Here is a 14,208-nt window from a genome sequence, read left to right on the forward strand (position 1 = left end):
AGGGCAGAGGTGTAACTCTGTTCTGACTGCATCTCCCATGAGTAGTTTTCCTGATCCAAAATGTTTGCATCTTTCAGTACCTCCTTTTCTTGCATCAGGTTGGACAGATTTACCCTGTCTAGACTTTCTTCTTCATTACTCACCAGCTGTTCTGGTTTTCTGTATTTCGTGGGGTGTAGAGAGGTGGCCATTAATGTGGAAGATTTCTGTCAAGAATTAGTAAACTGAGGTCAGTAGAAGTGTCTAAGAACCTCCTACGTTCCAGCCATGATTTCTGTAATCAATTTAATACTGTTATCTTATCAACTTGGTGGTATGCAAAGCTGGTGAATGCTGTTAGTTGCCTTCCAGCCTGACTCTGAGAAAATCACAGTGAGAAGACCAGCCAGTTGTGGTTTTTCTTTTTTACATTTCTTTTTTTTTTTTTTTTTTTGAGGAGTGGGGGGGGATAGGAGGGAAACACTGCTACAGGAAGAATAGGAGCTCATGCTAAATACCTCTTTCAGCATTTTATCTGCTTTTTTTTTTTTTTTTCATGGCCTCATTTACCACCTCTTTGGAATAAACAAATTATCTTTCCAGTCTGTCTTTGAAAGTATTTGTGCTGGATCATGCTTAGCCTACTCCAAGACCTGTCTAATTCTTCAGTATTCTTGTTGAAAGGCCTCAGCAGTGATCCCCAAAATATGCAAGATGGCACTGCACTGTTGCTGGTACTGTGATTTTTCAGTCCAGTATTTATTCAGCCTAATACTTGTTAGACTGCAGCTGCACATGGAGCTCTGGGTCCCAAAGAGCAGCACACGATAACAAGATTCCAGTGCTTAGATTATTAATTTTGAACCCTTCTGAAGCATGTGAAGGGTTGAAATTTTTGTCTCTTAGCACATCTTACTGTGCACTGCTTGACCTTGCAATGACATTGAGCAGCATTTCCACTGTGTTGCCTATTTGGCTAAATTACTTAGGTCTCTCAAAAGTTTTACAGCTCTGTCTGATGAAGGTAAATAGTGTCATTTGCAGACATTGGCTCTGCACAGCTCACTGAGCCCCAGGTGGTTTTTATTATAAATGTTTTATATCTCACATCTCAAAAACCTGCTTTTTCCCCATTAAAGAATGTTTCTTCAGCATATCTCTTTTTAACAAGGGAAACTAATTTTGGCAATACCCAGAACCCTTCCTTGTGTAAGCCCCGTATTCTCACAATGTCATTGTTTTGTTTCCCCAATTGCATCTGCTCTTTCAGTCTGAGGTATAATTCTAATCTTGTCTTCTAATATATCTGGGACTTAGGGGCAGTCACAAATAGTTCAAATAATTAAAACTCTGTATATAGAGGCTCAAAAAATAGCTGAGCCACTGCTGTTTCATTCCTATTTTCTACCAGTGTAACATCACTGAAATTGGTAAAATTTCACAAGCTTTGTCTGGAATAATATAGTTGCCAGTCTGACCTTTTAATTAATAGTATTTACAACTTAGTATGTCATCCTTTTGAGTAGTTAAAAACAATCAAGAAATATGAGGAGAAAACAACTTTCCTCATCTCTGATATGAAAAAAGCCAGACAATTCAGCAGCAAAAGGGAAGGTACCTATCTTACCAGTGCTTTGTATCTAAATGTGATGTATCCATGTGCTCAGACTGATGAATATTAGATTTAAATAGAGAGAATATTTCAATTTGGACAGTATTTTTCTACTGTCCAGGCTTCATTACTGAATCCATCCTTTGCCATTGCTCAGTAATTGTCACACAGTGATGCAAATGCCAAGGAAAATTAAAGCAGTGAAGCATTTATAGTCCTTAGAGAAGATGCTACATGCAGACTATAATTGCAGCTGGCAGTTTTGGATTTCAGAGCGATTTGTACTGTTCCACCAATGGTCCCCTATGGTTTAAAATAGCCAGCCAATGAAATCACGTATACTTCTTACAGAAATCAAAAATGCAGAATAAAAACTTCAACAAATAGATATTGTCTGTGATGGATCAATTAATTTTCACCAAGAGGCCAATGAGGATACTTTGGTATTTAAGCATAATCCTCACGGTATTTAGTTTGGAAGAGCTCATTGGCTGCCACATTTGGCAGATCAGAATTTAGTACTATAAAGAGAACATCTTTTTAAAGATGCTTATAGCCAGGCATATTGAGAGATTGACCACTGACATATTGTGTGAGAGAAAAATCATCCCAGGTGTAGTTATTCCAGCCTTATTAGAGTTGCACCAGAAATCAACTTGGCTCAGAACTGTTTGTTCAAATGCTGTTTAAATGTAGCTTGGGACCTCTGAACCTCCAGTTAGACCCAGAAAATTGTTATAACTTTATTACTGCATCCACCAACTGGTAGACTCCAGAGCAGACTTCACCATGTCACCCGTTTCCCGTACTGGGAGAATAGTGCCTCAGCTTACACGAGACCAGTTGTAAGGATGAGGCTGCAGAGACTCTATCTTACAGCAGGATCTGGCCCACTCTACACCTGAATATTAGCTCAGCCATGAGACAAATTAACACCTTGGCCTATCATAGAAACCCGTCACAGGAATGTAGTACTTTGCTGGTGCATGTCCTGTATCATGGCTCAGCGCATGTAGATACAAGCAAAAATGGAGCTTTTTGCACGAGATGGCAAAATATGTCCTAGCAAAGGCAGAAGACCCCACATCACATGAATTCCAGCCACATGAATAGGCCACTGCACCATAGACTATTTCTGGGCAGGCTTTACACAGCAATTACAGCAACTAATCAGGAGACCTCCTTCTCTAACCAAACCAGAATGGACTACTCCAAAATATGATAGCTGCTACAAAGCAAGGAGCAGAAATAGTGAATTAAGATGCAGAACTTGCAGCTCATAACCGCATGTGACTTAGGGATAGGAAATGGATGCTGGAGGCCATGTTCTTGACTCCTAAAAACCCTTACAACTCCATTAACTTCTACTCTGAAATGCAGACCTTCTGCACTAAGTCTGCACTAAGTAAACCTTTAAGTGGGTATGTTTTTCTTTTTTTTTTTTTTCTGCCTGCTCAGCTTCTCCCAAACTTGTCCTCCATTTTATCCCTCTGGTGCCTCCACAGCTTCACAGCTGCTCGAGAAATGCATATAAGTGACCATGTGACAGAAAGGAGAAAACAGGTGGAAAAACACAACTGTGAAAGTTAACAGGCGGAGGGAAAAGATGGACTTTGCCTTCTGTCTGTCTCTCTGGCTGTGTTGGACCTGCTGGGAAGCACTGGACTCCTGGTTTTGAGGTTAGAGCAGGGGGCAGGAGGACCTGGATTTAGTTTTCAGTGGCTACTAGGGTGAGAGGAGTGGGGCATATCTGGGCTGTGACTGTGAAGCAAGGAATCAGACAGGCTCTGGATCTGAACTTTGAGGTTCTCTCAGGGGCAGTGATAAAGGCATGGCCTGTTAGGAGGGCCAGCACTGATGGGTGATGCACAGCAGAGCCATATGTCTGCCAGAGACTGCAGGACTGTCCCCCTGGTACTGAGGCGGGTGCTTCAGTGTCAGTCCTTGCACTTCTTTTTCACCAAGGAGTCATAATGGTGGTCATAAGAGACCACACAGACTTCCTCAATCAACGTGTTACTGAGTAAGCACAAGAGCCCTTTAGAGAAAATGTATCTATATATTTCTGTATAGCTGTACACTACACTAGACTTTGTTGAGGACTTCGCAATTCCTTGAACTAGGAAGACCTGGTTTCTTTGTGTGTCTTTCACAAAGGCTCGCCCATACCTTGAGACAGCGTGTGTCTTTAGACTATGGCTAAGCTGCAACGCATTGTACGAGAGAGGCTTTCTAAAGCACTCAAGTCTTTTTTGAGTCTCTTAACCCTCCAACTCTAGTGAAGGTGCTCATTAGTAATTAGATACAGGAATATTAAAGCTGAGATTTTGATCCACTGCTTTTCAAGAATGTGTGGCAACGTCCTTATCTGTTTTTTCTGAATTACTTCCATCCTGACTTTTCCCACCTTCTGGAATAGGATGGTCTAATCAGACAAATAATCTGGTAATCTACTGTTATTATCATCACGTTGCTAATAATTGGTGTTAAGGGAACTTCTTGATATTCACAGTATTATTACTGGTCAGCATCATGTCTGTCTCATCAGCATACTCCTACCTACATCGGGGCAGAGGGCAGGGTGGCTGCAGGTCACAGGGCAAAGGAGATGCATGAAGGCTGTCTACAGGTGAGCGGTGCATGTCAGGGGATCGCTGCCCATCACTGACAGGGGCCACAGGCAACCCAATAAGATTTTGTGGCTCAATAAGAATTTGTGCTGTGCTGCTGCCAAAAACTGTCAGTTACAGGAGTCAAGTTTAACCTAAGACCATACCTGGTGTGAAAGCAAAGAGAGGTGAGCTGAGTGAGCAGCCATCTGCACATTAACTAAATAATTAAACAGAAAATAATTATATTAGAACCAAATAAAGAAGGTAACTTATTGCAATGTCCACACACTGCATCTCTTCTGACTTTGAGTGATGGACATCCCATTGCTTGACTGAATCCTGTGAGTGTATCACTGGCTTTAAAGCAGTGAATCAATGGGAAGCTCCTCTGTCAGATATACAGTAGTGCTCTGCTTTGTTTTTTGCATTCACTGCAGTACCTTATGAGGTGCTGTCCCTACACCAACAAGTGGAAGATCTTGATCTGAAGCAATATAAATAACATATTGCAAGTATCACAAGGCAAAGGATAAGAAGTATGAAAACAGATCAGAGAGACATTCTCTGTGTGCACATGGCTGTAAATATGTATGCTTGAGATATGGACATGCACACCTGCTAGATGTGTTTATAGTCCCATTGATGCTTTGGAAATAGTACCGAGATGTCTATGACTGAGAAATGTAGCATGAAAAATCTTCATTATGGAGCAGCAGGTTTGACCAATGATGGTCACCTACTACCTCAATTGGAAAGGTAACCTACTCTATGCATTCCCTGATCAATACTACATCTTCCTCAGCTCTACTGAAAAATACTGCCTAGGAACAGAAATCCTGTGATGAAATGAACTTGGTGAATTCCCACAGGTATGAAAAATTGCCATTGATTTTTAAAATGCCATGAGGCTGCTGTGAGGTTTTTGGACTGGTTCACATCAGGTGCTAGTTGTCCATGTGTCCCTCTGCATGAGGGGGTGTACTCAGGAGAAAGAGCAATAGAGTACATTTGTAAACAGAAGGAGAGATGTGAACCAGAAAGCAGAGTAGAAAAAATGGACAATTTGGGAAAAGGATTGCATCTTTGCCCTCCCTGTGAAGGTGATAGACATATTACCAGTGCTGAGGAAGGGTTGGTCTCCAAGGCTTGCACAGTCATTAAAATGCACACCAGTTCCTTCAGAGGCCTGAGGGGACTGAATAGTCCAAAGTGGTTGTTTATATTTACTAAAAAATTATGCTGTGAGGTGATTCAGCTTTTTGAAATGGTTAATTATTTAAAACAGCATTGCAGTCCTGTTAAGGGGAGGGTTTATTCAGCCAAAGGATGGCAGCAAGATGGCCCTCGTCGAGCACGGCTGAATCGCCTCATGGCTGTTCCCCATCCAGAACTATGGAGAACATTTTATGCCCTCCCCATCTCTGAGTCATTTAGGGATAAAAAGAATGGGCAGACAGCAGGATTAGGCTTTATTCACAGACCTCATTTTGTTGGGTAATGTGAAATAATTTCTTCCTAATTACCTCTGACGTCTGCAATTCTCACGCTTATTGTTAGCTTCCACTAATGAGAGAAAAGCAAGTGCCTAAAGCAAGAGCTCATCCCCAACACAACGCATGTGTGTGCATGTGGAGCTTGCCTCTTAGCATGTCGGGTGCTGGGGATAAATCACACGGAAAATGGGATTGTGATAAACAAGCTCATCTAAATCCTGGATTAGAGGGGACGATGTGACAGCACTAGATATATGAATGGGGGCAACTGAAAAAAGACTCAAAGGGCTGAGCCTGGGTTTTAGCTGTGATGGTACCTAGGGTAAACGCCATTATTTTCCCTTTCTAGTTTAGTTTCATGAGGAAGCTGTACATTTGTGAGAAACCACAAGGAAACTCTAAATTGCTCTTAGTATCAGGAGAAAGGCAGCAAAAGCAGGTGATTATCCATGGGTGACAAGCTGAAACTGAGTTATCGTTACACATCTGGATTCAGCCACCAGGAATAAATAGTCTGAGTAGAACTGATCTGGGTTCTCTGTGGGGATACAGGAGTACAGATGGGAGATGGAGTCTCAAGGCCCTTGTCAGCCCTCTTTTCTGTAGTTGGTGTCCTGGTGAACATTGTTGCAGTGAAAGGAAAGGTGGCTTTGTTGTTACAGTGCTCTGGGAAGCCTACATCTTACATGGGTTTTCTGACCTCAGGCAAGCCACTGAAACTCATGCACCATATATGGATATATATATTTAAGCTATGTTGGGGTCTCAGTGTACATATATGCCTCTGAACTTTGGAAAATTCCACTAGTTGACAAATACTCATTGACAGCAAATTATGTGTTCTTTCAACAAACCACTCAGGTGTCAGAATCTCTTTAGACATCTAACTCTGTTTCAGTAGAATGAGGATCCTCATTTCTGAGCACAGTTTGGACTTGTCTCTTTATATTAGGAATTTTCATAGCTAATATCATCATTCATCAGAGAAAAAGACAAAAGTAACATCACAAATAATGCTATTACTATTGTTTTGATATGAGTTTCAACAGTTAACAGCATTGAATTTGCTTCATCTGAGTAATTTGCTCTGGCAAAAGGTCAGCAGAGCAATCAAGGGAAAGGGGAGGTGACAGTGGGTAATGTCACCACAAAACACATCACTGCTATGTGCTCCCCCATTTGTGGGATGAACAGTGCCCTTAACCTATGATCTGGATGGGCCCTGGCAGTGTGATCTCTCTGTTGCAGCTCCACTCTTGGGATGGGATCAACCCCTGCTGCCACCAGTTTCTCTCAACCAGGGCCAGCAGATGTTTTGCTATGTATGAAAGCAAAACTTCGCAAAGTGCATACAGTCTGTCTTTGGGCAGATGTGTCTCCCCATGTTAGAAGATGGGGCTCCAAATGTGCAAAGACAATTTATTTATGTTACTGTAGCGGAGGAGGAACATTGTGCGGAGGAGAATAATGCTCTTAATGGTAGGCAGCGGACAGCAGGAAGCAGCATTTGAGGGTAAGGTTTTCCCAGAGGCATCCGTGTGGCCACTGATGAAGTGGAAAGTGTTTTCTCTGTGTCAAAAGTTCATTTCAATCAGAGATGTCACCAGCCCAGGAAGGTATTTGTTATTCCTGGGGTCTGTCACTGCTCCCATTGCCTGCTCTCATGGAAGCAGTGCAAATCACTCCACGCTGTCGTTGCAACATCTGTTTCTCCCATCCTTGTTCTGCACATGCCGAGGCAGAACATGTTATGGGGTTACTATTTCCCCTTCATGCTTCCAATCCTCTTCAGCCTTCTGACACAGTCTGTATTTGAGGTCTAACTCAAGCTGTCAGCACAGCCGAGACAAATATATTTAGTCTACCTTGGTTTCCTTTGCAGTTTCAGTGGGATGTGGTATCCTTCATTTTCTGCCTGGAATTGATTGCAGTGTTGCTTTTAGTTGTCAAACTACTGTCAGCTTTTACCTCAGAGGAAGTCACATTTCTCTGCTGGGCGAAATAATTCATGGTGATATAATACAAGCTTGTGGCAGTAATGAAATAACATATGTCGGTAATAGAAATAGTCTTTTATTTCTCCAGTAAACAAGAGGCCACGTGGAGTCCATGCAGTACTCTTTTCAGTAAAAGAATGACAATTATTAATAAATACATGTGAAATAAACACAAGCAGGGAAGTACCTGAATTAAATTAATATATTCTGGCTTTAAAAGAAGAAAGCAAAGGTGGTTGGTTTGTTTGTTTTCTTTTACTGGTTAATGCTGACAAATTTAAGCTCCATTAAGAACTAGCTCATAAATTTCCACCTTGAAAAAAGCTAACCATGAATCTTCATGTTTTGTGTCTGCTGATTGTGGGGAGTTAATCACAAGCACAACAGTTGCTCAGTTTGGATGACCTTGTAATTTCCGTAAAGGGAACAAATCAGATGGCAGTACAAGTAGATAAAAGAAGTAGACTAGCAGGAATAAATTTCATTTTATAGGCTGATGATTGTAAAATGGAGAAATTGCTTTTTGAACAAAATATTTAACCTCTCTCAGAAGTTACAGTTTGCATTTTTTTTCCCTTTCGGTGTATTATGGCCTATTTGGCAATACATCTGTAGGAGATTAATATAGGTAATCCTTGTAAAGATGTCAAACACATAAAACCAATTTTTTATCCTGACTCCAGTCAGCTTTTAGATATAGCTCTGCTCATATATGTACACTGTGACTATTACTGTGAGCACAAGCAAGACTACTAGAGAAGTAAATCTAACTTGTGTACATGGTCATCTATCTATGTCCAGAAACAGAGGAGTTTCATATGCAGGTTATTGTATGTGAGTAAATAGAGGTGACTTTTTTGAAGAGTTGACCTTGTAGTAAATAGGATTTATTGGTTTATATGTTTGGTTTGTATAGGATTAAATGTCTTTTGAAGAAATGTACCAAGAAAGTGAATATACTTACTATCACACCTGATAGAATTATGTAAGGTTGGAATTTTGCTTATTTTCCCTAAGACATAGTATTAACGTGAGGGTCACTTAGAGATGAACAGGGACTTTTTTTGCGTACATGCAGAAAAGTTACAACGGGTCTTTTAGAGGCAAGTGTGAATGAAAATTATGCTCATATTTCAGTGCACTGGGATTCATAAACACTGCACAGACCATATGTGGGGATTAAACTAAGTCCTTAACCTCAGACCTGACCATGTAAAATTACTATTTATGTTAATAACACTAGTGAAGAGGAAATGTTCTCATGTGCAATAGACCACATCAGTGTGTCTCTAAGTATGCTGCCTGTAATATTCATTGCCTGCCTTTCTGATGATAATTTTCAAACCAGCAAACTACAGGGAAAGCATGTTAGCACCAAGGTAAATTCAGTAACCTGGTTCTTCACTGACATCCCTGAATTCAGGAGACAGCAACGCTAATGGTTAATGAGGAATTAATAGAATAAGCATTCAATATATTGTATTTGCTAAATGAGCAAGCATCTATAATGTCAGGCCTGGACTATTTATCCTGTAGAATATCTTGAGTTTTTCAGCATGCTGGAAGAGTCTCCACAATTTCCTTTGTTGCAGTAATCAAGACAGAAATGGTCTTCCCGCCTCCCTGCAATCAGCTGTCTTTGATTTAAAAGCTAGCCTTGCAAGCAGGAGTCCCTAGTCTCAAACAGCAGGGGCTGCAAAGGCATCAGCCCACTCCAGTGGGGAATGCTGCCTGGACCAGGGCCCCTTCGCAGGAGAAGGACATGCACGGGGACCTCAGTCACCTGGTGGGATGGTGGATGACAGCATTTGGGGGACCTCAGACGCCTGCTGGGATGGCAGGTGGCAGCTCAGTTGCACCCAGGCCCTGTCAGGGAGCACACAGGGGGATGTCAGCTGCAAGTAAATGCTAGCCTCGGGAGGCCCTCATAGAAGCTACAGGGAAAAGTTCCTGCCCATCCACCATGAAGATGGCCATCGTGCCTTTTCATGGCCCCATCAGCTGGCCCACCTCCAGCTAAGCCTGTGAGCAGCATGAACAATGAGCTCCTTTGGCCTGTTTGCCTGCAATGGGAAGTTGAACACCCAAACTGTGGTCCCTGGCTTTCCTAGAGCATTGCCCCAGTGCAAGGATTTCCCTGCTCCAATATCCAGGTTTCAGCTGTGAAAAAAAAAGAGGGCAGGCAGCCCCTCTGACAGGAATAAGTTTGTTTGGAGGCAGGTTTACAGACACACTGCAGCTGCACATCAGTCTCAAAATGGGGAGCATCTTCCCTGGCAGGAGTTTGGTACCTTCTTAAATCTCCTCATCAGGGCATTCTCTCTCTGCTCCTTTCAGGATATCCCAGGGCCAGAACATACCCACAGACTTTTCCTCTTTTTCCAGTTAAGAACTGACTGTAAATGCCTGGTGTCCTTCACCCTTGGGTTGGGCTGGAACCATTAACCCTTCCCTTGTTTTGGCAGACATACATTCTGAGATAGAGAGACCTGGGCAGTTGCAGGGGATCGCAGAACTATGTGATACTCCACCATCCATTTCATCTTCCCCCTCAGACTAGCAAAGAACATGTAATACTCTACTGCAGTTAGAAGAGCTGCCAACATTTTGCACTCCACTGTTTAATTCCAGTGAGTTAAGGGCTCCATCGTGTTTTCTAATGTAACGTGACAGATGAAGAAAGGCTCTGCAGCGGTAAAAACAGGACTTTTTTCTCTGAAACCCATCACATGTGATTAATTTTTGGGAGATACTTCTAATTCCCTTTGTCTTGACTAATTCTTCTCTTCAGAGTCTTTATTCTATCTTGTTTCTCCTTGTATTTCAGTAGTGCTCGTAGCCCCCCTCCACTCCACCCTGGTTCAAGATACTGTAGAGCACTTGGCCTCAGTCTGAAGGATTTTGGAACAGAAATAAAGACAGTGATGGAGAAATGCAAGGCATCAGTGAGGGAATACTAAGCATCATAGTTCCTCAGCATCCTCCTTGATCGTTGCACACTTGACTGACTCAGATTTGATTCTCCCACCTGCCCATCACTGTACCTTGCCTTTCAGTTCTGTGCACTTGTTGAGACATGTCATGCTTTAACAATTAGGGCAAGTGTTAAAATCTTCAAAACGTGTTAAAATCTTCAATAGAGAACAATGCTGCCTCACTATTCAGCATAAAAGTATATCTGAAAGGATGAATTTAACCCAGCAGTATTAAAGATTTAGTGCCACTTTTATTTTCTTTAATTTTTCTTTGCTCAAGAAGTGGCCAAAGACTGGAATAAAGCAAATGTCATTCCTGTATTCAAGAAGGAGGACGAATTACAGACTGGTCAGCCTCACTTTGATCACTGGGAAGGTGATGGAGCACCTAATCCTGGAAACCATATCCAGGCACATAAAGGACAAGAAAGTCATCAGGAGTAGTCAACATGAATTCACAAGGGGAAGTCGTGCTTGATCAACATGATGAGCTTCTACAATGACATGTCTGGCCTGGTAGACAAGGTGGGAGCAGTAGATAGTGTCCATGTAGACACAGAGAGGCTTTCAACATTGTCTTCCATAGGATTCTCACAGTGAAGTTGTTGAAGTATGGGCTGGATGGACAGACGGATTGAAAACTGTCTGAATGGCCAGGCCCAGAAGCTGGTGATCCATGGCACAAAATCTAGTTGGAGGCCAGTAGTTAGCAGTATACCCCAGGGGGTCAATAGTTGGTCCAGTTCTCTTAATTATCATTCATTAGTGGTCTGGATAATGGGCAGAGTGTATCCTCAGCAAACTTGCTGATGATCCAAAACTGGGAGGAGTTGCTGATGCACCAGAGGATTGTGCTGACAACTAGAGGAACCTTGACAAGCTGGAGAAGTGGTCTGGTAAGAACCTCATGAAGTTCAACAAAGGCAAGTGCCAAGTCCTGCACCTGGGAAGGAATAACCCCAGGCACGAATATATGCTGGGGGCTGATCAGTTGGAGAGCAGCTTGACAGATAAGGATCAGGGTGGACACCGAGTTGAACATGAGCCAGGAACATGTCCTGGTGGGAAGGGCTAATGCTATCCTGGGCTGCATTGGAAAAAGTATTGCCAGCAGGTCGAGGGAGGTGATCCTTCCCCTCTGCTCAGCACTGGTGAGGCCATACCTGGAGTGCTGTGTCTGGTTCTGGGCTCCTCTGTACCAGAGGGATAAGGACATATGGGAGAGAGTCCAGTGAAGGGCCACAAAGATGATGAAGGGACTGGAACATCTCTTCTGTGAGAAAAGGCTGAGAGATCTGGGACTGTTCAGTCTGGAAAAGACTCAGGTGTGTCTTATCAATGTGTATAAATACCTGAAGGGAGGGTGCAAAGAGGACTGAGCCAGGCTTTTCTCAGTGGTGTCCAGTGACAGGATCAGAGGCTTTAGGCACAATCTGAAACACAGGAGGCTCCCGCTGAACACTGGGAAACATTTTTTCACCATAAGGGTGACCAAGCACTGGCACAGGTTGCCTAGGGAGGTTGTGGAGTCCCCCTCCTTGGATATATTCAAAAGTTATTTGGACACAGTCCTGGCTCTAGGTGGCCCTGCTTGAGCAGGGGTGTTGGACCAGATGACCTCCAGAGGTCACTGCCAACCTCCACCATTCTGTGATAGCACGAGGCATCAAAAGATCTTACGAAGTCCTTGTGTATTAGCAACATCTTCGCCTTTTGAAGTGCGTGACATTGTTGGCTGATTTTCTGTGTGCCTTTGGCACTGCAGAGTGGCCAAGTTCTGCCTCAGACTTCCCCAAATCCTGACTCCCTTCACTACCCCTCATCTAAGGTTACTGTGAATGTGTCTCATAAAGCTATTCTGATGCAATGCTTGACAAATTTCTCCTGCTTTGGGTTATTGCACAATGGCTGTGCCAGCACAAGACAATTTAACCAGGTCACAAGCTCTGACAAATGCTTGTCTATGACAAACATGTAGGCCATAAAAGTCTCTAGCTCATTTTACTTCCAAGAGAGTATGGTGTTAACCCTTGAGACCAAGCTCCTCGTGCTCTGCTCCATGGAAAAAATAACCAGGACTCAGTTTCTAAACAAGAACATCTCACAGGCACGCTGTATTCAATGTAAGTCAACTCCAGACACCCAACTTCCCTTGACAAACATTTCTCTCTGCCCTGTACCTCCACATCCCCTCAGTCCACCTCTGCTATAGCAAAAAAACACCACAGTCCCAGTTTCACTTCCAAGACTTTTTCAAATTCCTCGTACCCTTGTGTAGCTCTGTTCTCCTTTTCTAGCTATCTGAAGCAGAACCTTAAGATCTGCCTTCAAAACTTTCTGTCTCTGGGTGGATCCAGAGACAACAAACAGCAATTTATTGTTCTTTCTCAATTCAGGGAATTGGGAGCTTGCTCCTCTCAGAAACATCCCAGACAGCCTGCAGTGGTGCTGTCTGGTATCTGTACAACAGTAATGATCTCCAGTAGTGCAGAGTACAGCAATGTTTTAATGCTCTAGTAAGAAAATAAGATGGAAGTGTGTGTTTGATGCACATTTTGCCAAAAAACCTGCTCATTGGAGTTTGAAAAGCTGACAGAGTGTAGTGGTTGTGAGACATGTTTTTTCCCCCCTTTTCCTTAGCAGCTGGTGTTCATTAGCTGGGCTCAGCAGAGCACCGCTGCTATCACAGGAGCAAAGTTGTTATTAGCACTAAATGATCTCCCGTCATGAGAGTGGGCTTAACACTCCATAAACTATAAGGTACAGATGTAAATTCAGTATGCTTGTAAAACAAAACACAAGTCCACATGGCTGTGGCCAATGGGGGCTGGAAGGAGGGGCTGAGAGATTATATTCTTTTACTTCAGCTTAATGCGGATGCATGAGAAATTGCACATTTTAAACTAATAATGAATTTGAGCAGAACTAGGAAGCGGGCACTGTATCTGTTTGCCCAGGCCATCCTAGCCAGCACCAGTCTGTACCCTCTCATAGCAGTAGGTGCAGCTTCCAGTTTTACAAACACTTTATGCAGTTCAGAGTACATGTTCAGAGGGGATTTTTGTCAGGGTGACTGTACCGATTCCCTTTGCTACCTGTCTCCAGGCCCCCTCCCCTTGCCTTCACTGCAGCTGGATATGCAGAAAACAAGTGGATGCCATGAAATGAGGGTACTGAAAGCCCAGGACAGAGTATTTTAGTCCTGGTATCTGAGTGTGCCCTGCAGGGAAATCCAGGCTTCTCCTGTGGCATGTCAGCAGCCATGAACAAGCATATTTTGCTTGGCTTGCATAAAAAATATTTTAAATATTAACTCTCTTCAGCATCTCTGCCTGAAAGACAGATACATAACTATTCAGACCAGTAAGGATCTCACAAAACAATCACCAATTTAAGGCAGTCTTTCTTTAGAGGACAAGCAATTGCAAAAATGTGGGGTTTAATGGCACCCTCATTTGAAATGTCACAGTGAAGACGTCTGCAACACTGTCCCAATAGGGTTTAACAAGTGAAGTGTCTGTAGTGTAAAGGAGAAATGAC

At 42.8% G+C, this 14,208-nt stretch overlaps 1 protein-coding gene across 5 annotated transcripts in view; it reads left to right on the top strand.

Moving 5' to 3' along the window:
- Nucleotides 1-14,208, top strand: part of PHACTR1 (phosphatase and actin regulator 1) — a 303,617-nt gene that overhangs the window by 253,927 nt on the left and 35,482 nt on the right. The window lies entirely within an intron of this gene.

Source organism: Athene noctua, chromosome 2 (genome assembly GCF_965140245.1).
Source record: "Athene noctua chromosome 2, bAthNoc1.hap1.1, whole genome shotgun sequence".
Classification (NCBI taxonomy): Eukaryota; Metazoa; Chordata; class Aves; order Strigiformes; family Strigidae; genus Athene; species Athene noctua.